At 42.1% G+C, this 24,555-nt stretch overlaps 1 protein-coding gene across 2 annotated transcripts in view; it reads left to right on the forward strand.

The window, feature by feature from the left end:
* The first annotated feature begins 284 nt into the window (after nt 1-284).
* Nucleotides 285-24,555, forward strand: part of LOC136783406 (LIM domain transcription factor LMO4.2) — a 159,659-nt gene continuing 135,388 nt past the window's right edge. Inside the window, exon 1 of one of the 2 annotated variants that reach the window (XM_066743540.1) lies at nt 285-380. The gene's annotated coding sequence lies outside the window, so the exon portion shown is untranslated. Of the gene's footprint in view, nt 381-19,109; nt 19,788-24,555 lie in introns of those variants that run through there. The other variant, XM_066743541.1, reaches the window with a different exon arrangement.

The following is a 24,555-nucleotide window of genomic DNA, read 5'->3' on the forward strand; positions in this document are numbered from 1 at the left end:
ATAGTTCCGGTAAAAATTGAAAAGGGGAGTAAGGATGGGTTGGAAAAGACTACAGTTCCAAGTGGAATCGCAGAAGGGTTAACCAAAAATATTAATAGAAAGCATAGGGTCCTGGAGCCGAGCAGTACGGGCCTAGTTCGGACTTCGAACTTCGAAGTTCAAGAAGTTCGAGCGAGCCGTAGACTGGTGCGGCTGGAGTACTTACGTACTGTGTAGGCGACATCTCATGAGCGAGAACGCTCCGCGAGGCGGCCATCTGGCGGCATTGGGTAGAAGTAGGGAGCGAGGAAAGGAGACGGAGAATGCGCCCGTGCCGGAGCGAGACGACCGGCCCTAGAGTCCCGGACCACTCAACCCGACACACCTCCGACATCCAACAAGTAAGTTTCACGAATTTTTTGACATTTTTAACACTAGTAGGATTCTCGGAAAAAACTGTGACACGTTTTGTTAAAATTGATTCCGGTCTCCCCTATATGACTTTATAAACTCTAGGACTATATAAGAGGAGAAGCTGCAAATACGAAACCCATGGAATTACTTTGTGGCTTTTTTATGTACGTCAAAGTAGCGCGTTTAAACAGGCGCGTGGCTTTTGTCGTGGAATGAAAATAAGCGAGCGTGCACGAGTCAGCCGGTAGTATAGATAATAGAGAGATGATCGGAAAGCGAGTAAAGAGGCATTCGCGCCGAGAAAGAAAAATAGAGTCCAAGAGAGAGAGAGAGAGAGAGAGAGAGAGAGAAGGGGCAGGATAAAAGCAGGCAGAGTGTTCGTTTAGAGAATTTTTTGCTTTGCTGCAACGAAAACGTGAACGGTTGTATCAAAGGCTTGTGGTATCTATGGGATGGCGAGGCGCGACGCAACACGTAACATATAACGTAGCGTAACGTAACGTAACGTAACGTGGCGTCAGTGACGGCGTCGGCGGCGACGGCGGTGAACGGGACACGGATCGGACGAGTTGTCTCGTATGCAAATTCATTTTATTGTGTTGGGCAGAGAAAAGAGGGGGTGCGCAGAGTGGGGTCCAGCTAGACGGGCATTCGTGTAAACGGCCATCTTCGCTACCCACCTTAATTTCATTCATGTCCCGGGCCCCCCGGGCTCCGCTTTAATTACTGCCAATTGCCCTGGCCGCACGCGAATTATGTCATTTGGCTATGAGTTGCACCTTAGCGGAATTTCCACTCTCAAATTAGAGGAGACTCCGCTGCTCTCTTCACCAAAAGGGCTACGAGCATAATTAATTAACCGTGTTACTGCCTCCCGTTTTTCTACTACCCCTTTTATCCACCCCCCAGCCCCCTCTCTCTTCTCTTCACTCCTACACCTCCTCTCCATCTCTCTGCTTATATTATCTTTTATTTCGCCCAAACGTTTCGCCCAAGAATAACACAAGTTCGCGGCCTTTTTTTCCTACCTCAATGTGCCACGTTACTCCTCTACTGCAACGAGTTTCAACACAACGCGAGCACCAGAGCCAAGAACTTTAAAAACCGTCTGGTTAACTAAATGGAACGTAATGTGCCTCGGTTCATTTCGCCAGTTTTTCGTTCCTTCAACGAGATAAATTTCAGTTTCTCCAAATAAACATTTCTATTGCGCGTTTATGCTTTCTCATTGGATCTCCTACGAGAATATATATATAGATATATATATGTATATAAAGTTTCACGGGGATTTCCGAGAACATTTGCGTTATATGTTATTTATATCGCGCAGTGGTAATATTTCGCTGTGAGAATCGACAGGTGTTTTTGCGTAAGGCAACACAGCCACCCCCTTAAGTCCTGCTTACCGGGGAATTATGTCTGTCACGTTTGACTCTTTTCATGCTGCGAGAGAGATTCGCTGGGGGTGCTACTGCTATAGGAGGTTTCGAGCGATGCTTCTGATCGGTTACGCTTCCTCTTTCTCAGCTTCATTCTACTTCACTTCCTGCTTCTACCTTTGCTTCTTTCAATTCATGACAGCTTATGCCGAAGCAGCGTGCCAAAACGCAAATAATACGTCTCAATTTATATCGTAGGAATATAAGCATGGAGCAGAGGAAAATTCAATAAACTCAGATTTATATCGAGGAAATTTCGTCAGCTTTCTTTTCGTCAACAAAGTCCTGCAACTTTTCATTGATAATTGTAAATAATTGTAATAATGCTAGAGTTAAGCAGGTTCAGAAAGGAAAATATTATGTCTCAATTTATATTGTAGGAATAAGCATGAAGTATAATAAAATTCGATAAAGTCAGATTTATATCGAGGAAATTTCGTCAACTTTCTTTTCGTCAACAATAAAGTCCTTCAACTTTTCATTGATAATTGTAATAATACTAACGTTAAGCAGGTTTAGTCGAGTTTAAATGGAGTGTTGTAGACTCTACGAGATAAGGATAAACACGGTGGGAGGAGGGCAAGTGAAAAAGTGAGGGTAGGAAGGGTGAAGGTGCGAGAAAAGAAAGGAGAGAGGAGATTTAAGGAAGGGACGTTGCGGACGATCAGTCAGTTTTTTTTCTGGCAGGCTCTTCGTCAAGTTTTCTTTCAAGGTAGTTACAGCGATAGTCCTCCAGTCAATCTGTAACTTGTTCCTCGTCCACTTAGTTTAATCGCGCGTCAGCCCAATTTCCGCTTGTTTTTACGCCTCATCCCTTAAGGCTAATTCATTAATTAATTCCGTTACCCCCTCCCCTCCCCTCCCCCTTTGCACTCCTATCAGGGGGAAGCTTCTTCCCCTTACAGACACTTCTTCCGTGTTCGGCGAATCTCGTAAAGCTCGCTGCTCCCTAATTAAAGTAATTACTAAATAAATTGCAATTACACTAATGGATCGGACCGGGATAGGAAAGGAAAGTTATCTAAAACTGTCGTCAGTCGTTTCTCGATTAGGCACTCGATATATGCCGATATGGTCAACCGAGGACCCGCTCGGAACTCGAATCACCGGATTCGCCAATCTCGTTTAGAGTTCGACTCGTTCTCGTTATATAGTTCAACTTGCATTAGCTTTATTAAATAAATGTAGCCTATTATATTATAGCTTCCATTATGAAATAGTTACTGACTCGTATGATAAACGCGTAAACTATATCAATATATAGTAGAGAGGTTAAAGCAGAGAAAGCGACTCTACTACTCTCGATACGGCTGTGTCGATGGCTATATATATTATCTCGGTGCAAGCTCCCGCACCCTCGCCAATAAAATGAAGAATTACGCAAAGTTATCCGCTCGTAAATGAAATGGCGCGTTTTTTGCCAGTGGGTTTTTTGTTGGCTCGTCCAATCGGAGAACATGTGCCAATCGGAATTTATCGCGCGAGTAACAGGACGAAGGTGGACGATCGTTTGCGGTCGATCGAAAAGGAGAGATCGAGAGGAAGGTTGGGAGATCCTCGGGATATCCGGGGAAAATGAGGTGGACGTTTATTTCAACGGTGGGCAAGCGTGACACGGGAGAGGAGGCGCTCCTCATTTTTCCTTCCTTCACCGACGGGAGCCTTTTTATCCGATTAAGCGTACACGCGTCGACGCGACGCTCCCGGAAGCTGAAAGGGGCGGACCAGGAACCCCCTGAAACTACCCCTCCATCCCCCCTCGGCTGCCCTTAAAACTCCCACAACAGCAAATCTTCTTTCGAATCTCAGCGAATCGAGCGAGAATGTGAAATTTTCATTTCGGCAAGGATTCCTCCTTTTAGCAGGACTCGCAGAGAGAACTCGATGTGTTCTCCGGACGTTAGTTTTACCGCTATAGGAGCAAACAGACTCATCGTTCCCCTCTCTCCTCGCTCTACTCTCTTTCTCATCACTGCGCATTCGACTTGACGCATCTTTTCGTACCGTGCGAATCTAAATGCCACCAATTTCCTTTTATGACTGAGGGAATTGCCAAATTGTTCTCAATGTTTTTCCTGCTTCATCTCGTGGCTACCTCTGTACACCGAGAGCCGTGAGATTGTGTGATATTTTCATTTCCTTTGGGACCCGAAGGACCAAATGTCCTGGGCAAGAGTAATAATTCTTCAGCAAGGCAAATACACGGACCGAGCAGTTTAATCGAATCAAGTCGAGCTCCACCGAATATTTTCCACTGTTAATCACCCCTTGCTCGCTATGGGCTACTTCACCCTAAAGATGTGTGCGAATCCTTGCCTCTTTTTCCTCCCAATTACTGCCAAATTGCTGGCCCTACGTTAAAATTTACTGCTCCCATAACTCCTAAATCAACATGCTACAGCTTATTTTTACAAACCTTCCATTTCTCCTTATTCTTTTCCTTTAAACCCATATCTATATGTATACGTATATGCATATTTTCATAATATTGTACACTGAAAAATTGTCTTTATTAATTTTCTTTATTCTCTTGCAATTTTCTTTACATTTATACATCTCAAACAAATGAGTTTACTTGTACGTTAGTAATGCCAGGCTCCAGTTTGTCAGAGGTGAATCTACGCGAAGAAATATCAACGTAGGTATTTCCGTGGCACGCTGCTTTTTTATTTAGACGAGTTTGTAGCCTTGTCAGACGTATCTGGTCCTGTGGGAGCAGGACCTTTGAGCACCATGGCATTTTATCTATTATTAATCATTCACACATCAATTCGACCGAAGGAGTAAAGGAGAAAATGCTCACATCGTAAATACCACGGAAATGGTTTATTCAGTACACTCGGTTATTATCACTGGTATACGGTAGATGTTTAAACAAAAAACAAACAAACAATTTAAAAAAGCTGAATACTCTAGTAAAAAAAAAAAAAAAAAAAAAATTAGTAATAAGGGTTTAATACGCGTTTATTTCTTAACAACTGCGATGAATTCGTCGACCAAAATCGGCTCCCTAAATTAATTCGTTCATTATTATACGCTTTTGTAAGCGGATTATAATTGCGGAATATGAATGGATGCATAAAATATTACAGAAAGCAGTATTGTCGAATAATTTGCTCAATCGATTTACCTTGGGCAAAACATACTTTTGTGTGGACTAAATGGTATAGCGACACTTTTGATGTCCAATCCCGATCGGCTGATGCGAACAAGCCGTTTCTTTGTTCGGATCTGCCCCAAATCGACTTCCGGTGGCGAAAACAATCGAGCGGAATCGATTTGGGGTCGGGGAGCAGGCGGATGGTCAAGGGGTGAGCGGGGGGGGGGGGGGAGGTAAATGAACGGAATTGAAACGCTTAATCGATATATCGGCTCGTAGAGGACAATGAGACGTCGTGAATAATTCGATTGGAGGCAAAAATGCGATGGTTCCATGTCGTGTCAACAGGAATCTTGCCAATGCAAGACAAATAGTCAAATATTTGAGGAAGCTCGGCCAATTTTTCAAAAAATAAAAAAGACAATACGAAGATAGGGAGGAGAAAGGAAAAGAGGCGACGCTATACTCTGACGCCATAGTTTCGCAACTCGATTCGTCAATTGCATTTTCAATTTGCGGTTGGGAGTCTACTGCTCGTCAAAAATTCTAGATCCTCCTCTATGCGTCTATTATATTGTATATCTATACAATATAAGCCTGAAAGAAACCAAAGTTTGCAAGCCACGTGTAAGAATAATCTTTTAAATCAATTTAATTTAATCTTCACATTATACAAGGTGGTGTGAGAATTTCATAAATTGTATAACGAAGCATATATCTATATATATACACCGTAGATCATTCCTCGAGCAGCATTCGTTGTGTTTAATCGGTCGAAGCAGCGAAATGTTTAGTGGAATGCATATTAATGAGACGTCCGATCGAATGATTTGAGAGAGGAACGCGGAGCGGAGCGGAGGCCTGATTGTGTATCGTTGCGCGAGTGTGGGGCCTGAAAAGACGGTAGAAAAAATTCCATTCCCTTACGTGGTCTCTGCATGGCGAAGTTTAAGTCGAGTTTCCCATAGTCCATCCGGACTAACCCGTTTAACACGTCTTGCACAATCTTCGAGAAGACTCACCCATACATGCAAGTCAGGGCTCGTGTCTATTCCCGGATACCTCCGTCATTACTGCGACCTTAATTAAACGGCGTTCCACAGATAATTAGCAATGAGTTTTGCTACTTTTGCCACGTACCCTCCCAGATTCGCTCGGCAGACAATCGGAGTCGTGAGAATGGCATGAGAAAGGGTTGTGGAGGGGTGGGGGGGGGTGGAGAGAGGGGGGGGGGTGGGTAGGGGAAAGACAGTCATTCAAATACGAACGGCCGTGCTTATGACTCGAACCGCTAATTATATTTGCAATTAACCTCGCGAGCACGCTTTCGGCTTAATGCCTCCTGCACGAATTCCACTTTACGATTGCAAATGAGAGCCGACCTCTCTCTGTGTCTCGAATTAAGCAAGCATGCTAGACAAGTAAGTAAGTAAGTAATTAGTCCTCCGAGCGTGCGTACGTTTATATAGTTAATTAACCAAATTCTCTTTGTCTCTTTTCCTCTTTACCATCACTATACCACCATCTTTTCTTCCTTTCCTCTTTGCATCCACCCTTTAATTCTCACTCCATCTCTCTCTCTCTCTCTAACTATGATTCGCTCGAAACGATTACAATATTCTATCGAACCGAAGGAAGCAAAGTTAATTCGAATAATTTTTTCGAAATTTTATAAGCAATCCGATGAGTCATCCTCGTCCACACATCTATCCTTATCTATATACACTCGCACGCTGAGAAAGGCAAAGTTTATTCGCGATTGGACGACCCCGAGATCTCAGTCGAGTAATTTTTCAACTAACAAGCATCTCCTTTTCGTTTCTAATTAAAGAGAGAGTGAGTATTTTATTTAAATAATTCCTGCCAGTCGTTCGTGTCTACATATAAGCAAAGAAAGAGGAATTTTAATGAGCAAGCAATTTTCATGAAGATCATCGCTGGTTAGAGAGGTATTTCCTCAGAGGCCAGGTATTTTAGTTGGAAGGAGATCGTTGCGTATATATATATATATATATATATATATATATACTGGAAGGAACCAGTTTTCCACCGATCGTTTTGTTTCATCGAATTGGTGGTGGTGGCAACGTTGCACGTTATTATTGCTATTGCCGCAGTTCCTTGCTTTACCTTTTAATCGATCATTGATTTCTATTGCACGCGTGAAACAGCCGCGAAGCGTAATCAGCCAGCGCAGCAAGAGCAACGAATAGCTCGCACGTGAAATATACATGCATCCGGAACTGCTAGATCAAACAAACGTCGGATTGGATTATTTTTATCGTTGTTAATGGCGATGGCTCGAGCAGGTTTCATTTCACAAAGCCTGTCCCTCCCTCCCCCTCCCCCCTCACAACCCCCAACCCCCGTCAAAATCAATCCCTCCCCCCTCCCCTGATTTTCACGATTCTCTCGATCCTGATAAGCCTCGCGGGTCCAACTACCATCCCCATACATATATATACATACCACATTCATACACCCGCAACACTACATCTGTATAGCTTTTATAGACACGCCGATATACGTTACATATATATTTGCCAACACGTTTATACATTTTTTTAAATCTACCTACCGCATTTGATATTTTTATTCCTGTTTATAGCCATACTTTTTCATATCAGCATCGTTTTACCCGTTTCTCTATTTACTGAATTTCGTGAGTTCGTAAATATTGTTAATTGCTTTGTAGCTGTGGCGAGCATTCGGAAACGATTAAAAAATCAGATATTATATTCCTACATAAAAATTTTTGGCAAATTTCTTTCGTGCTTGCAACTCTAATACCCTGTCTTTCAATGGCCAGAAGAATTTTAGCAATTAATAATTCATAAGCCACAGTATGGGTGGCCTCTGTAAGACAGCAGTATATGTGGGATTAGCATATAAGTAAATTAAGCACTACCTGTCATTATTATAATTGTGTAATTACGATAATTGTAGTCACTGCTCGGGTCTCCCTCGGTTATCTTTAGCAAAATATTGAGAGAGACGTAGAAATTGTTCCATTTGCAAAAATATTTTCTTCGTTTCTTCGAGTTATTCTGGCAAGGAACCAAACTCTGTAGAAAACGTTTAATTATCGCATGACAAAAATTTCGCTAATAGAATATAGAATATATTGGAAATAACGTATTTGAATATATAAAAATGATCGATGAATCGATTCATGCGAGTGTATTTTGCATAAGTTTTGCAAGAGCTTTTCCTATATATATACGAGAAAGATTCGTGATGAAATCTCTTAATTCGAAGAGTGGAACGTGCTTCTGGCGATCTTTTCCAGCGGAATGTAAGGAACTAATTAATTAGCCAGTAACAAGATAGGCACGCCTGGATTTTGACCAGAGACTGGCTACAGGAATTTGTTCAGGATAAACCAGGGAGCGGAGGGTGAAGGGGCTTGATGCGCATTCGTTCAGGAACTAACGCCAGTAGCCCAAATTCCCTCTGCTCGCTAGTTTATTTGCCAAAGCGTCTATTCCAATTTGCACTTAAATAGATACCAATCTCTTCTCCTTTCTCCCCTTTTTATCTTTGCAAAATTCTTTTCAAAAGAAAACACTCTAATTGTGCCGATCCCGAAAAAACGGACGTAGCTCTCAACGAGCTAATCAAGGCTGAATGATAAAAATGCGCGCGATAAATATAGCAAAAACCGTTTCAACGAATTATAAATATTTCGGGAAAAACTATAGTGGTGCAAATTCTACCGGTGAAATGGATAAAAGCGCACTCGTTTCAAGCGCTCGCTGCAGTTAAATGTTCCGATGTTGCCGAATATTCCGTTTTATTTCTGGAGCATAAACTCCCGATTAGGGGGAGGAAGAGAGAGAGAGAGAGAGAGAGAGAGAAGAGATAGGGGTGAGGACCGTTAAAAACGCTCTCGCGCGTCCCATAATGCAACTCCAAGAGACAACCCCTTTCATTCCTCACCACCGTAGTTCACTTCCCTCAACCCGTTCATACCCCCAGACCCCTTCCTCCTCCTCCTCTTCTATTCAACCACTTCTCTCTCTCTCTCTCTCTCTCTCTCTCTCTCTCTCTCTCTCCCACCCCTATTTTATCCTCCAGATTACTTCGATAATCGGCCAAACAAGAAAAAACCGGACCACTCGACGATGCCAAGTTGCTCGAATTAACGGACTAACGCTTGTTACTCGGAAAACAGGAAAATGAGAGGAAACAGAGAAAATATCAAATTCATACGCTCTAATATATCAGATAAAAGCGCTAATTTGAACGAAGAAATCGCTTTTAATTCATTTTCAATTTTTAACTTAAATATTTTATCAATTTTCTTTTTACCCAGATTGATTATTACGCTCAATTAGAATCTCTAATATCTCGCTCTGAGAATTTACCTGTCTCTCATAAGCATAGCTTTAATTTTCCCAGTACACAAGCTACATTTCACGTTAATTTTGCTTTGTACGAAAATTTGGGAATTTCTCAGTTTTCTGAAGAGTTGTTCTTTTTTCTTTTCTTTTTTTTTTTTTTTTTAATCGGGAGTTTATGACGGTGGGGAATAAAGCGACGGTGAATATTCGGCATCAGAACATTTAACAGCGCGCGCGGGCGCGTACTTAAAACGATAGAGCGAGCTCTCCTATCCACTCGGCTCGGCTCGGGCCCCTATCAAGTGTGGCGCCCCTCGAATTTACCTGCTTTATGCTTTATACTTTATGCTCCCTCTTCTTCCTCCAACTCAAACTCTACTCCAAACTCAATTCACTGGATTTTTGTCTCGAAATTCCACGGCACAATTGCATTTGCCGAGTGTGACTTTGACCGTTAATTACATTCCACTATATATTATACAACGACTATTAAATTTTAACAAATAAATACCACAAATTTTAGCTATTTCCAAGAAACATTCGTTCGTTTCAAGAACCCTCGAAACGCTCATTTGTCGTACGATCAAATGCTATATATAATATATATATATAAACACGTTGAGAGCTGTCAGAGTCTCGAACCATATTCATCGAATGATCGTTATATATATACAAATAAAGAATTTAAAAGTTAAACCATCGAGGAACTGTTTTGACGCGTCGATTCACAGGAACGTCATCGAAATGCAGGAAATAACCATGTTACCGAGGAGGTGGTTGGGTGTAAAAAGAAAAAGTTATTTTTGCAGAGTCTTATAGGAAGAGAAGCTCGCGATAAAGTCTCCTGGCGTAGTTGGCGCGATCGTTTCGCGGGATCGTGAAATATTCCGGGGCTTCCGCGGAGGGAGTAAAGCGCACCTAAAGCTTGCCAAGGGTGCTCCATTTACACCAAGCCGTTACAGGCCGTTTAGTGCCCACCCAGGAACTTTTGCCGAATCACCTTGAATTTTGCAAAATACCACCCAAGACATACGTGACTCTCGCGAATATTTCTCCCGCTGTACTATATCGTCTTTCTCCCAATCATAAATACAAATTCTGCCCAGCCACGCGTCTTAAAAACCTCGAAACTCCGTCGCGTCGAGGTGGTATATACACAGAGTGAAAATGGAAAATTCTATCGTTGCAGGATCTACCGTTATCAAAGAAGTTTGATAAGAATAATATTAATAAAGTGAATTGTTTATTCGCGTGTGCGAGGATTAAGTGATTGAGGAGGGTGGACAAAGTATATATATATATATATATATATATATATAGGAGGAAGAAAGCCATGGGTTATCATTTTCCGTGGGATAAGAGCCGTCAATCGTATACGGAAGCACATGGCGTTAGACGGCGGGAAACTCGACGGGAAAAACGTTTGACGGGCGAATGTAGGAAGTTTTGACGGGACTGATAGCGATGAATTAAAAACGAGTCTCTCCCGTTTCTTTTATATAACAACCACTCTCCAGAGAGAGGGCACTAGTTTTCCTTTTTCCTTTTCCCTTTTCCCACTACCCCTTTCCTTTTCTATCCCCATATATACTATATATAGCACACGCTGCATCCACGCGAAAAACATACCTTAACGCGTGGCGTATTTAAAGATCAAATGGAGCGTCCCTTGAATTAAGGATATATCCGAAATGTTATTCCTGAAAGGATAACACGTACCTCGTTTTTTCATCTCTCGTATATTAATTTCCCTCAAGGTGTATATAAGCTATATATTTTTCTAAGCAGAATTCTAACGCGTTTTCAGCGGAGCTTCGTTCGCAAAGATTCAACATTTTTTTACCTCGCTGCAAGAGTATTCTCGAGGAAGGAAGAAAAGGGCAGAGCGATAGCTGCATGGCATGGTAGGGTAAGGTGCATAACTGGGAGGGGGAGGGGAGGGGTAAAAGCCTGCGGCGGCGAGCAGAGGTCGACGCGGTCTGTACTTACCGCGGCAAATGAATCAAATCCACGCTCCGAAGTTGGTCAGGTGCTTATTACTTACTCGTAGAATCAGCTTTCTTCGCGTACCTTTCCCCCTTCGCACCGTCGTGAAAAAACCCTCCCACGTTACTCCCAACTGCATTGCATCCTTTCGTCAAAATATATCTCGCCCTTGGAACGCATTCCAGCTTGCGATATAAGATGCTCGATACAGTGGACTCTGGCGAGAAATTTGCTCGCTGGAAATATGCACTGTACCTATATATATATAGTGACCTTGTAAAGAAAAAATGAAAGTCGAGTGCATGCATAGCGTATATAGGGAAATTTGGAGGGCAGTAGGGTAGACGTTAATTATGAATAGAGTGGATCGAAGAAGAGAGAATTCGTAATGCGCGTGATGCAAGTGCATTCCGATTAACGGCGGTGGCGCTCGGGGCTACAGACAGTGCAGTTTTAGGGGAAGCGAAGGGTGGACGGTACGTGTAGTAGGAGGTTCGGACTACGTGGTACGAGAGAAGTGAGGAACAGCCGCCTAATGGCGGTCATCTCGAATGGCCCGAGGCAGCTATTGTCTCGGTTTATGCCCTGCTTGCGCATACCGAGTCCTCTGCAGCAGTCTGCCGTTAGGAGAGACTCTCCTTTCCCTCTCCCTCTCTCGGCTCTTGTCCAGCAGGACTCTTCATTGTTACACCACTTCCCCCCCCCCCGTTTCCAATCCCCTAAAACCATCCTTATCCGTTAAACTCTTACACGAAATTCCTCAGCATCGTCATCCCCAGACCCGTGTAGCCCTGAATAAACAAATTATCCCCATAGCAATGAGACAAATAATTCCAACCACCCCTTAGCTTCGCTCTCGAAGAAGACTGCACGGCTCTTCGTCCGATTTGCATCAAGCGTCTAATTAATTCGATCAAATCGACTCGTTTGTACGATGAGATTTAATTTCGCGATTACATTGGTCACATATCCCGTGCACACGCCGTTCGAGAAAATTAACAGAGAGGCTAAATATCTGGATTGTCGAGTTTGGTGCTTAGCGGTTTATCAGTTGGATAGTTGGACGTAGAATGGGATGTTGCAGGAGGGGTGAGGGTTTAGAGAGAGGGGGGGGGGGGATGCGAAAGTTAATCGAGCCGTTTTACGCGACACCTAAAATCGGCCGATCGACGATCGTTGGAAGGAACCCTCTTCGGGAATCGCTTCCTCTTTAACATGAAACCGATAAGATCTACCCCCAACCAAGCCCAGCCAGCCACTCTTCTGAATTCTCTCGCTGCCATGCACCTCCCCACTCCTCCTCTCTCTTAGAGTCCTCGTAGCGTTTTCCTGGGGTGGGCTAATCTGATCCAGGAAATACCAGGAACAAACCGTCCGCGGTTATTACGCGCGAGTACTTCGATAGAGGGTGAACTGGAATACGTCTCTCTGGCATTATACGCGTTGATGATAGTTCCATAGATCGGAATCTTCCCTCCCACTCTATTCCCGCACGATTTTCCACGAGCCAATACCAATGCCAATTGCTCGTATATACTAGCTTTGCTTCGTTCAAGAAACTGTTTCCTATACCATAAACTCTAATTTACATCGAATTTATTGCCTGTAATAATTTAATATAACTTCCTTCCTTCCTCTCTTCTCTACTTATACATATATACCTATATCGTATCTGCCTACTATTAAATTTATAATTCCAAAATCCTTGCGTGTTATACATAATATCCGTGCTACGGTATTTTAATACAATCTCATATCTTATTGATCAAAAGCTCTTTCATATACACTCCAGTTTAAACCCTTTTTATTAATCTCTCTCTCTCTCTACGAGTCCTTCTTTTTTCCTTCGTCCAACTGCACGATGAATTTTTCAAACAATCGAAAAGCGGTAAATGTTGAGCATTGATCAATCATGAGTAATTTGAGATTGCAGCTTTGATCAATTAATTTCCGTTCCGACGTCTTAATTAAGTTATCGACCATTTTCTTCTGCGGTACGGCGTAAACGGGAGCTGTCGAAAGTTTAGCGAAGGCTTTTAACGCGAAGATTGATCCGATACGAAAAAAATCGTCGTTGAGCTCAATTTGACGCTCCGTTTCAGCTGATAAAACTTTGCTTTACTTTTTACGCAGTGGATCATATTCTAGGGCCTAGAAAGTAATGTTTTTGCTTAGGTATATATATATATATATATATATATATATATATATATATATAGTTCGCTTTTTTTCTGCCTATGCTCACATCGATAAAGGACATGATAATATATATAATATCTATTATATAATGTTCATTAAGACAATGAGGTTGATTATTAAAATCCAATCAGTAACCTGTTTTATGGAGTCTGTACTGAGTAAATGTTTGTCTCTCAATCAATGAATACACTTATTAATCAATACATGCTATTCATGTAATACATAAATAGTGTATGAATTGATAATAAATATTGTTATTTAATTAATCTATTTCACTAACTTTAACATTACTACTTATTAAAAAGTCCATCGGTTTTATAATACATCGATAAATTAACTTATTATTGTGTGTATTATTATATTGTTTCTCTAGTCAGTGTTTGTAATTAACAATATTAATCAAGATACTCAAAGCCAAGACTACACCGCGCAAATTCAAATAATATATTATAACACAAAAGCATATTCTTAATTTGTATAGACACATTATGAAATGTGTTATTCGAATTTTAAATTTATGTAATTATAACACGTTACTGTTTGAGAGTTTTATTCTTTTAGCCAATCATGCTTTGTAATGTGTGTGTGTGTGTGTATTACACTTACACAAATTTATAATATAAAAACCATACATAATAATATGTATAAATAACTATGCGTTTTGTGTTAAAATAATACTTTTTTAGATTTGCGGTGAGTTTAGTAGTAAATACAAACTTATTCCATATAATTGTCTTATTAACACTATATTAATAAATGTATTGTTTTACAACACATTTATAATAGATTCAAAAGATATATTAATGTTATATCAACATATTCATATTATACATAACATTATTAAATGTCTGTATAAATTCTCTGTTCATATAATCCAAGAACCAATATATCGTCCTATTTATTTATAAACAATAAACGTTGCTTCATTCTATTGATAAAATAAATGACAAAATAGCTACAAGCCCTTCGTAATATTAATAATAATCTTCTAAATGACTACTTGCTAATCACTGTAACGATAATATTACTTTTCCGAGTGCACACACATATGCAAGCAAAGTTTTGATAGAAGTATCAAATAATTTATTCAAAAAATAATGCAGAGGAATGTAGTTTCATTGTTAAAGTGAATTGGAGCGAAGAAGCGAAGAATGCAAATGGCTCAGAAAGTGAGTGGGAGAGAGGAGAAACAAATAGATGGAAAAATAGTCGAAAAATGGAGAGGAAACTACGCGCGATAGGAGAGATGAAAAATAGATCCAAGGAAAAGCTATGTGGCCTATAGGAATAAAAGAAGCTAAGGAATATATGAAGTTAAAAGGAAACACACACATACACAAAAAAGCGGAAAAAGCTCAAGTATTTAACTGGGAGAGCATTTGGCCAATTTTACATTCCGGAGTTAAGTACACATCCGGTACTTCCAGCGTTCTTTTTTAAAGGTATTATATAGAAAGCAGCAGATTTCGCTCGGAATTCTAGCGTGATTTTATATAGCGGAAGCCTCGGCGTTGGGTGGTCGCACACGCGTGAGCTCACGCGAAATCTCGTCATTGTTCAGCTTCTCAGTGGCGGGTAAGCTTCTAACGTTCTCGAAAACGCGGCTTAATATTCAAACCATTACAGAAGCCCATCAGCCCTTTCTCACCCATTTTCTACAGCTTCAATCCCTTTTCCTGCACAGCTACCCCTCCAAGCCCCCTTACCGTCCAACATGCACGCCCATCTTTTCCTAATTCCGCAAGTTGAAACTTTCCAAGCGCCAACTCTTTTTACATACCATCCAATCCACGGCTCATTTTTTATGCCCGATGAAAGCCTATTCCCCATTGGCCGAAGCTCTTTCATCGGCTTGACCTTTCGCGTCTCACGCGAGACCTTTGAAATTTCAGGAATAACTCGAAGACTTTCAGAGGCTTCATTTTTGTTACTATTCAACACCATCGACCTTTGCTCTCTCTCTCTCTCTCTCTCTATATATATATATATATGTGTGTGTGTGTGTGTGTGTATAGGTTAATTAAAATAAAATAGAGACGTACATGTACATAAAAATAAAGACAGGAAGGGATCGAATTTGTTGATTTGACGAGGAGTAAGTAAAAAATAGCGTAAAGCGTAAATGGTGGCCAGTTGGGATTTCCTTCACACCCATTAAAAGCTTTTTATCCGCGACATGGGCAAATCGGGGGATCGGGCTTGTTCCTGATTCTTGTTCCCGGAGGATCAGCAGCTATCGTGGGCCAATCTGGGAGCGAACACGACCAAATTCGATCTGGAATCGAACGGACGTACGAGCAGTCCAAGTCCTTATATGCTCGATTTACGAGCGATTCGGCGATAACGGGGAGAGACGGACGATCAAGACACCGAGATAAGACGTAGGGATGCATGGCCTAACCCATTCCAGCTTCCTCAGGGACTTCCTTAATGAGATTACCGCCAGTCGATAGCTTTAATACGACAATTCTACCCGCCAGCTGTGCCGTCGATTTGCCAATTTCGAGTCGTTATCGCATTTTCATCCAGACAAAAATATTCTTGTCACTTGTAATCCTTGTTCACTGTACCTCTCCCTCCCCCCCCCCCCCTTTTACACTGCTTTTCGCTCCTTGAAGGAAAAGGATAATTTACGGAGAATTCCCTGCGATTGCAACTTCAATCGCCCGAACTCTCCTCGAAATATTATACTCCGCTATACTTGTTTATTTTCTCTCGTTCGTTCGTGAAAATCCGTAACTCGACGTCGACGGTGGGTTAAAAAAAAAAAAGAAAAGAGAAAGAAAACCGCTGGACCGGAGTGATCCGTTCCCGAAAGCGCAATCCTTTATATCCCGTAGGAAGCAAGAAGCAAAAGGAGGATTGTGCTGGAAAGGAAAACTGGCGCGCAATTTTGACAATTGAAACTAGCGGAGAGCTGAATCAGTATAAGGGGGAGGGCTCGTGGGGAGGGTGGAGGGGGGAGGAAGAAAAAATATTCCAAGCTGGATTTTCGCATTTAATTCTCGGGGCCGAATTTTATATAAAAAGAGAGGACACGAGAGGATTTGCTATGAGAGGAAGGGATTAACTTGGAAAATATCACGAAAATATGTAAATATATCGGCGAACAGCAGGTAATGCAGCGCTCAAGTGGGATGAAACTTCAAGAGGGATAAAGAGAAGGAGAAAAGGAACAGGGCCATTGAGAGATTAAAATGCTCGCGTGTGTGCTTTTTCATGTTTATAGCGCGACTTGTAAGCTGACTTTAAAACTATCGCGCGCGCCCGCCCGCTCTGCAGGAAGGAAAGGTCCGACTACGACCAAGAGGGATTATTCGAAATTGATGAGTATAATCGATCCAGAGGAGCAATTATATCCTTTCTCTCAACCATATGCAAAAAGATATCGGAGAAAACGTATACGAAGGAAGGATAGTTGAAGAAGTACGGAAAGGGATGGACGATATATATATATATATATAGCGTTACAATAACACGCCAAAGTCCAGATTTCCTCATGAGGGGCGAAATAATTACCTCCTGCAAATATTCATAGACGCTTACGGCAGAATTCATGCGCGCGCAACCAGCTTGGTCAAGATTTACATAAGAATAACCTGGAACAACAATCCCTCGAACAATTACCTTTGTATTTAGCCTACCGTCTCCTCCGCTCACTACGACACATTTAGCTACTATATTATTCTAATAAGCCCAACCTGCACACACCAATGGCCGCCTATTCAACCATCATATTCACACAGGGGATAGCCCTCTAAACGCGAGTAGAATTTTATATACTTTAATTCATCCTTTTTTCTCTTTTTTAATAAAAATCTATTCAAGTGTTGAAATATATCACTCTCTTTGAGATTCTTTAAGTTTGTTCTTCTCAGCACCCTGCGGACACGTCGAGAATACACTATAAATAAATGTTTGAAAAATTGCAAGGCTATGAAATTTGAGGATTTTTTTTCTATATTACTCTTGTATATTTTGATATACACTTTATTCAAAAATTATAATAATAACCTCGAGCTACTATGTTGGGTTGGAGCAAACTAGCTCATTTTATAGAATTTTTAGTTTAATTAATTTTGAAATACTCAAAATGCCTATATGACAGATGCCTTTTCACACATATCTCTTCACTTTTCTCAGAATAGCTCACTTACGAATGAAAATATTAAGTTTAAATTTAATACACTACGTCAAAAAATCGATGAAATTTGAAACGCTGCAACCGGTTCTGTAAGCTTGTAAATCCGACTGCAGTGTTATTATTAATAATTAATCGTCCGAATAGAGGATGCAGGAAACAAATTTAGGAAAAAACCAGAGAATATAACTGCTCGAAATGAAAAATGAATAATTAAGTAACATTACAGAATTACATGCACCATTAAACACTAAAACAGCATATAATTGTCTTTTTACACAAGAAAAATGTTCCTGCGCTAATCGTGCAAAATGGAAAAGACGCGTGCCCCAGGCATCTTTATTATTATTACTTACAGCGACGATCCTACATAACGGAGCTTACCTGCCAGTAAAATGTCACGCGATTCATGAAAATTTAAGGGAAGTCGAGCAAAAAATTGATGAAAACAAGACGACAACGGCGAATGGTTAAATTATTCAGTAAAAAAAAAAACTTGTAGATGAACTCGTGATTTATTGAAAGGACGTTTGATGAGTTTCGATTGAGCCAAAGTTTCAGCTAGGAATAGATATCGCAATAGGGTCTCGGAGCGCGCCTTATTTTGTTTGTCTTGAAATTCAGTCGATACGGGGGATGAGGTTGATGGGAGAAATTAGGATCCGAGGCAGCGATGATTCCAAGGGAATCGCTTGATGATGGTTGGCGCGAGACAGGACGCAGGTGCATTAATACAGGATTCTTTCGTAGGATGTTTGGAAAGGTATCTTGGGGGGATTTGAAATGCAAGTAGGTGCGAGTCGCCAATCGGTGAAGGTTCTGCTCGCGGATTCAGTCTCGCTCCTCCCTGGCGAAGCTGCGGGAGGTGTGGTTTGCACCTGCGCTTGCGCTACACGCCCCGCCTCTCTTCACACCTGCTGCTTTCCCGCACTTTTCGCACGACCTTTTCCATCCGCCACCCGCGCGCCTACTCTTACCCCCCCCCCCCCCTTCCATTCTAACCTCCACGTGCCCTCGCATCGCCTCCTTCGTCCTGCACTTCTCTTTCGAATCTCCCACCGTCTCGTGCCTCATCAACGTCAATCACTCCTCAGGGTCTCACTCACGGTGGAAGCAATACTGCTTCCGGTGTACTTTTGAATTTTGCAGCAATTTTCCTTTCTTTTTTTTTTTTAAGATTTTAAGCCGAGACAGAGGTTTCCGCGTTAGGTACGTGGACACGCATGATCGAGGGGGAGTTGGAGCTTTGGCACTTTTAGGGGATTGCCAGTGGCGAGTGGAGGAAAGTTGAGTTTTGGTGGAAATTCAGTGCGCCGGTCATACTCAGCTGGAGGTTCTCCCCGCATCCTTGGAGAGTCGCGTCGCGTCGCGAGACACGAGGCGCACGCTCGGTATCCTCTGCTTTTTCATTGCCAGTTTGCCGCGAGCTCCCGACGCGGATTCACGTCTGTAAACGTCCCATCGTCTCCATGTGCGATCCAGACGATCCAAAGCACGCTGGGAGTCTGACAGCTGCAATGTCTCGTCCATGCGAACCTATGCGTCGATTTTAACAATCTGCGAAACGCATGTATTAACCGTTTTGGCCAATCGTTGTGCTTTGGGATTATTGTCATTCGTATATAGAAAACACTGTGACGGTAAAAGAACTGGGGGAATCTTGGCCATCGTACTAACCTCGAGAGTAATCCAATTCAATTTTTTCCTCTGCTTTGCCATAGCAGGTTTAGTTGGCGTCGTATTAAACTTTTGCTCCGATAATAATAACGCTGGCTGGCTGAAGCGCATGATTAGAGTTGCGCGAAGAAGAGTCTCATGCCGAAGTTGTAAGATCCAGCAAGTTGAGAAACCTTGTCGCTCTTGACAGTCTGCAACAATTTGTCTCCGAGCTGAAATGATTAATATCGAACTTTTAAAGTCGAGGAGAGTCGGATTGGTCATAACTTGATGAGAAATTGGGAGGTTCGGAATTAAAGATTTTGAAAAACGTGGGCAATAATCATAATTGTGATAATTTGTAATTGTAAGATTGTCTCTCGTTTATTGCCACGAGTCTATGTACAGTATACGTGTATTGAGATATTGGAAAGGTTGATAGTCACGTGGCAGTAGAAATTTAGTGAGCGACAGCACTGGGTGCGAAACATGTGACGATCCTTCTTAAAGTCACACTGTTCTTCATTCTGGTAAGTAGTTGTTGTTTATATATCGATTAAATGTGATAGCACCATAGCGATTGATGATGGTAGATTAGTTTTTGAACCAATGTGACCCAGCTACTTGTCGAGCTCCGACCACCACCTGTTAATGTTTACATTGCTAAAACTATACGCATCAGCGACTCGTGCATGAAAAGCTGCTTAAAGGAAGAATGGAAAAATTGCAGGAAGGTTCGTTTATCGAACGAAATGCTGAAGATGTGTGATCGAGGAGAGTGGAGAAAAATCGTGAAGAATTTACGGGTAAATTTGAAGCGTTATGGGGGACTCGTTGAGAAATAATTAATCTTAGCTGTCGCGCGCTAAGAAATATAGCATAGAGTCTAATATTTCCTTTGATCAGAGTTGAGCATCACTGTGCTCCCTCGTATTACCCAGGCAGAGGATTAATATTTAATTTCACACGATGAGTGCAATATCATTGGCCCTCTCGAGGACTTGGCCACCTCAGCCATGGGACGAGGTGATCCTTATCACTTTCTGGCCTTTGTACCCTGCAGCTTCAGTCCCTTACTCGCTTCCTTTATACCAAAAACTGAAAACGCGATAACACCTGTTTTACACTTTCAATCGATAACAAGAGAACCTCTCAAATTTCGACTTGCAAATTGAATTAATCCCATTATCCTTTGAAAGAAATGCTTTGATTAAATTCCATCCAGTATCAAGTTAATTCATGAACAAATTTAATTAATAAAGTTGTTGCGATATCTCTAAAAGGATTTGACTAAATTATAATTTATTAACATTTGGAAAGGAGGGCAAATATAAGAGCATATAATAAATTGCTTTTAATTTCGAGCTTTATTGCGAGGACATTTTTAGCATTGGAAGCTTCTCACGGTACTCGGCAATGGATTCCTAATTACGGAGTCTTAATTACGTACTGAACGACTATAGTTGAACATTAAACCCTTCACCGTTCGCGCCGTATTCGTTTGTACAATCTACGTGCTCCTACACACAAGTAGCGTGTCGAGTGTACTCGCACACTCGTGCACTGCTCAAAGTGTGCGCGAGCCATGGCAGAAATTTCTCTAAAAACACCGGGGACATTTTTTCCATACAAAGAAGAAATGACAAACAAAGTAAGGACGCGTCGAGTAACGAGGATTAGTGATATATAATTATATATACTTGAGAAGAGAAAAACTAATACTCTTATACAGCATCGGTTATTTCGTAAACAACGAGAGAGAAATACGAAAGCTCGATATATCGCACTATATCGACGAGCCATCTAAATCTTCGAAGCAGATATGACGAAGAAACGTATCACGAGGATCCACTGGATGCACGAGTAAATTTCTGATCGAGTTCCATACACGCGCAGTTGCTCGTGCCTTGTGTTTCACATGCAAAGTTTACCCATACGTGTACAAATATAAAGCAATACACGTACACGATGGAGCATAATTTTACGTGTACTGTTTACTCACGCATATTGACACACACGAGTAAACATAGACAGTCCCACACCTACGAGTGTGCTAACGCGAAAAAAGGAAATACGCGCGCTTGCGTGTATTTATGATTTTACACGGAGGAATAGGAAGGAATATACTCACACATGGAGAAACGAACGAAAACACACGTTCGAACACTCGTACGAGTAGGAGGAGGGGGAGGAGGCGCACATTTATAAGTGCACGGGAGACGAGTGTGAGTGAGAGGGTTGCGCTTGTGTCATGTATGTGTATTCATGATTTTACATGCAACGTTTGCCTATATGTGTAGGGTCGAGAGGGTTGACTGGCTCTCCAGTCGATCAATAGCACTCCCACGTTCGCGTCCCTGGCTGAATGCATACGATAGGCACCCCATTGCTATGCCACCCGAAAGCCACTTTATATTTTAGTGGAAATGTTCTACAACCGAAACCCCAAAGACACCCCTCGCTTCCCACCCTAACCTGATTAGAACCGCGAAACAACAAAAGACTCCTTGACTTTTTTTCTTCCAAATTTTCTCACATTTTTCACACAGCCACATCGTTCTTCTCTGTTGTTTTTCTTCTGCTTGTGTATCTCATGTAGGTTTTAAGTATACTAAAAATCTAATAGGGGTTCGATTCTCCGCGGGACAAAATTTATTGCAGAAATTATTAGGCAATTTTCAGCTTCTTATGGATAATTAAGGAGAGGGACGTGAGAGGAAAATTGTGTTTCTTTTTACTTTTTCCAACAACGTGCTTCCTGTACTTGATTTTTAACGAATTCCCGTAGAAAGAGGCGAAGCAGCTCGAGGCCACATACGCAGGACGCACTTACCGAGAAATTGCTCTCTCTCTCTCTCTCTCTCTTGATCAATTGAATTTTCGAAACACGTGCAATGAATCGCGTTTTGGGTTAACACTCGACCGAAAAATATTTATTTTTCTCTCTCTGAAAACTCGACTTTTGGGCCTCGAAAAGAGATAGGTAGTCGTTCATCCAACTATATAGTATTCCAATTGCAAAAATTGACAAAGGAAAATTGCTTACTCTCGTAAAGATTCTTATTTCAAAGGACACCGTCGGGAAGTTTTGAAAGACCACGAGGGGCGATAGGGTAAAACGTCGGTATAGCAGAGGTCTGTCGAGAAGGCAAGCTGGGTCACGTTTTCGAGAATACAGAAACAGAGGGCACTGGGTAGCATCATTGTTCTTTCATATTTTTACATTTTAAAAATTATACGTCCCCGCGATCAATGTACTCGGCGCAAATGCAGAATTTCAAAAATATCGAGATAAAAAAAGAGCAAAGTTAAAAAGATACAAAAAAGCCCTGACTATGCAAACTGGATGAATGATGAAAAAGGAGAAAATATAGAATAACATATATATAGGGAGATATATAAAAAGTGGTGGATCTGCTTATCGGGTGCTATTGATCAGAGGAGAGTCGACCCACGCGTTTCGGCTGGCACGCTTCAAATCGTCTGGATGAGTTTGTAATTAAAAAATTAATTAAACGAAATCCGGATGGTCGATGATTTTTTCGTGCAATATTCTCGGCGTCATTGTGCGTATTGACAGTGTGCGCGCGAGGTCATTATATCGGCTGGATTTAAGCAACCCCCTTTCTACCCTTTCCCTATCCCCTGCCCGCGTGGCCGTCGACGATTCCTCCCCCGCATTCGCATAATTGCCTATGGTCGATTTATTTGGCATTGGTATCCTGTGGCGCGAGTAACATTTTACTTTACCCATCCTCCGACCATGAATATTAATAAAACTGACTGCTGCCGTTACAATAAAGCGAAAAAGTAGAAAAAGCCAGCGTTTCATTGCCGGTGGTAAATCATGGCATTGCTTGGCGATATCCAGAATTATTTATGATTATTCGCTTTATTATGCCCGATCTATAAGTGCGCGGTAGAGTATCATCGTTGCTCGGTTGCTAGCGCGCGCGCGCGCACTCCTGCTCTCATTTCTGTTTCTTTCCTAGTATGCCGCATAATGAGATTGACCCAGCAGTAAATGTAATGGCCGAGAGGCAAACGAAGCATGACCTTGCCGCGGTATTTCGCAATGAACTTTGCCAGAACGATCTGCCGTTGTATCAGAAATTAGGAAAGGGCCGGAAGAGCATCTCTCCCTCTTTTCTTCATTTTCCATTGGACGTTGCAGTGGCTTGGCTTGTAATAAGAGGGTAGCGGCTGCTTCTGTCCACTCTTGCGTCTTACCCTTTCCCTTTCCCTATCATCTCGCCCTCTACCCCCATCCAAACCTCATCATCCCACTTTAAGTCAGATTCTCGCCGTCTCGCTTTAACTTGTCTTGATCTTTGGTCCTCCCTCCCCCCTCCACCAATTTTCTCCTCCACCCCATCGAGCCCAGTATCTCTCCCTTCTTCATCCGACACCAGCGCTCCGAATCCTCGACTCGAGTTTACCTCGTACCAGTGTCCTTGGCCTCTGTACAACTTAAAATCCTATAATTTCATCTCTCATCGTGCACTCCTGTTTCTTCAGGTTTCATCGTGCACCTTGTATAACCCTTTGGCTCGAAACCCTTGAAAATTCCTATTCCTTGCACTCCTTCCTTGTCCATTTGCCATATCGTCCTTTCACTTATATAGCTCACTCGCGTCCAGTTATCCTCCTTCCTCTTCCATGGCTCTCCTTCTCTTTCTCTCTTCCTCAGCATTTGGCATCCTCGTCCTATAACTCGCTACAAGTTTTCCATCTCTTATCGGGGATTCTTGTCTTTCACTATCACAGCTACACCATCTTTCCTCTCCTTCCATCACCTCAGAAACAACCTTTTGTTTTTATTTTCTCTCTCTCTCTGATTCGACCGATTCGGATCGCCTCCCGTTTCTTTTTATACTTCTTTCATTCTGTTCTACAAGCTCTCCTCCCTTCCCCTCGCGCTTTCTCTCTCTTCGCAACTATCTCCTTTCGTCTTTCAATTTCCCTACCTCCTGGATACCGTCTCGTTTCGACCGTATCGTGTCTTGCTCGCTCTTCAGCAGCTCCAACCCGTTCTTGTCGCTTCTCAACACCCTCTGTAGTTCTCGTTGTTCCCCACCAGTTCTGTGCCAGCAACCCCTCTCTCTCTCTCTCTCTCTCTCTCTCTCTCTCTCTCGTAGAACGATACGACCCCTCCCGAAGCAGCACCACTGGCAGCACTAGCAGCAAGTAGCAGCAGCAGCAGCAGCACACAGCAGGGACGACCATGCGGTAGTAGTAGTGGTGGTGGTGGTGGAGGCGGGTGGAAGGTGGCAGGTGGAAGGTGGAAGGTGGAAGGCT

This window comes from Prorops nasuta, unplaced genomic scaffold (genome assembly GCF_024137725.1).
Source record: "Prorops nasuta isolate Cenicafe-Biocafe unplaced genomic scaffold, Cenicafe_Pnas_1.2 PNAS00033, whole genome shotgun sequence".
NCBI classification, from domain to species: Eukaryota; Metazoa; Arthropoda; class Insecta; order Hymenoptera; family Bethylidae; genus Prorops; species Prorops nasuta.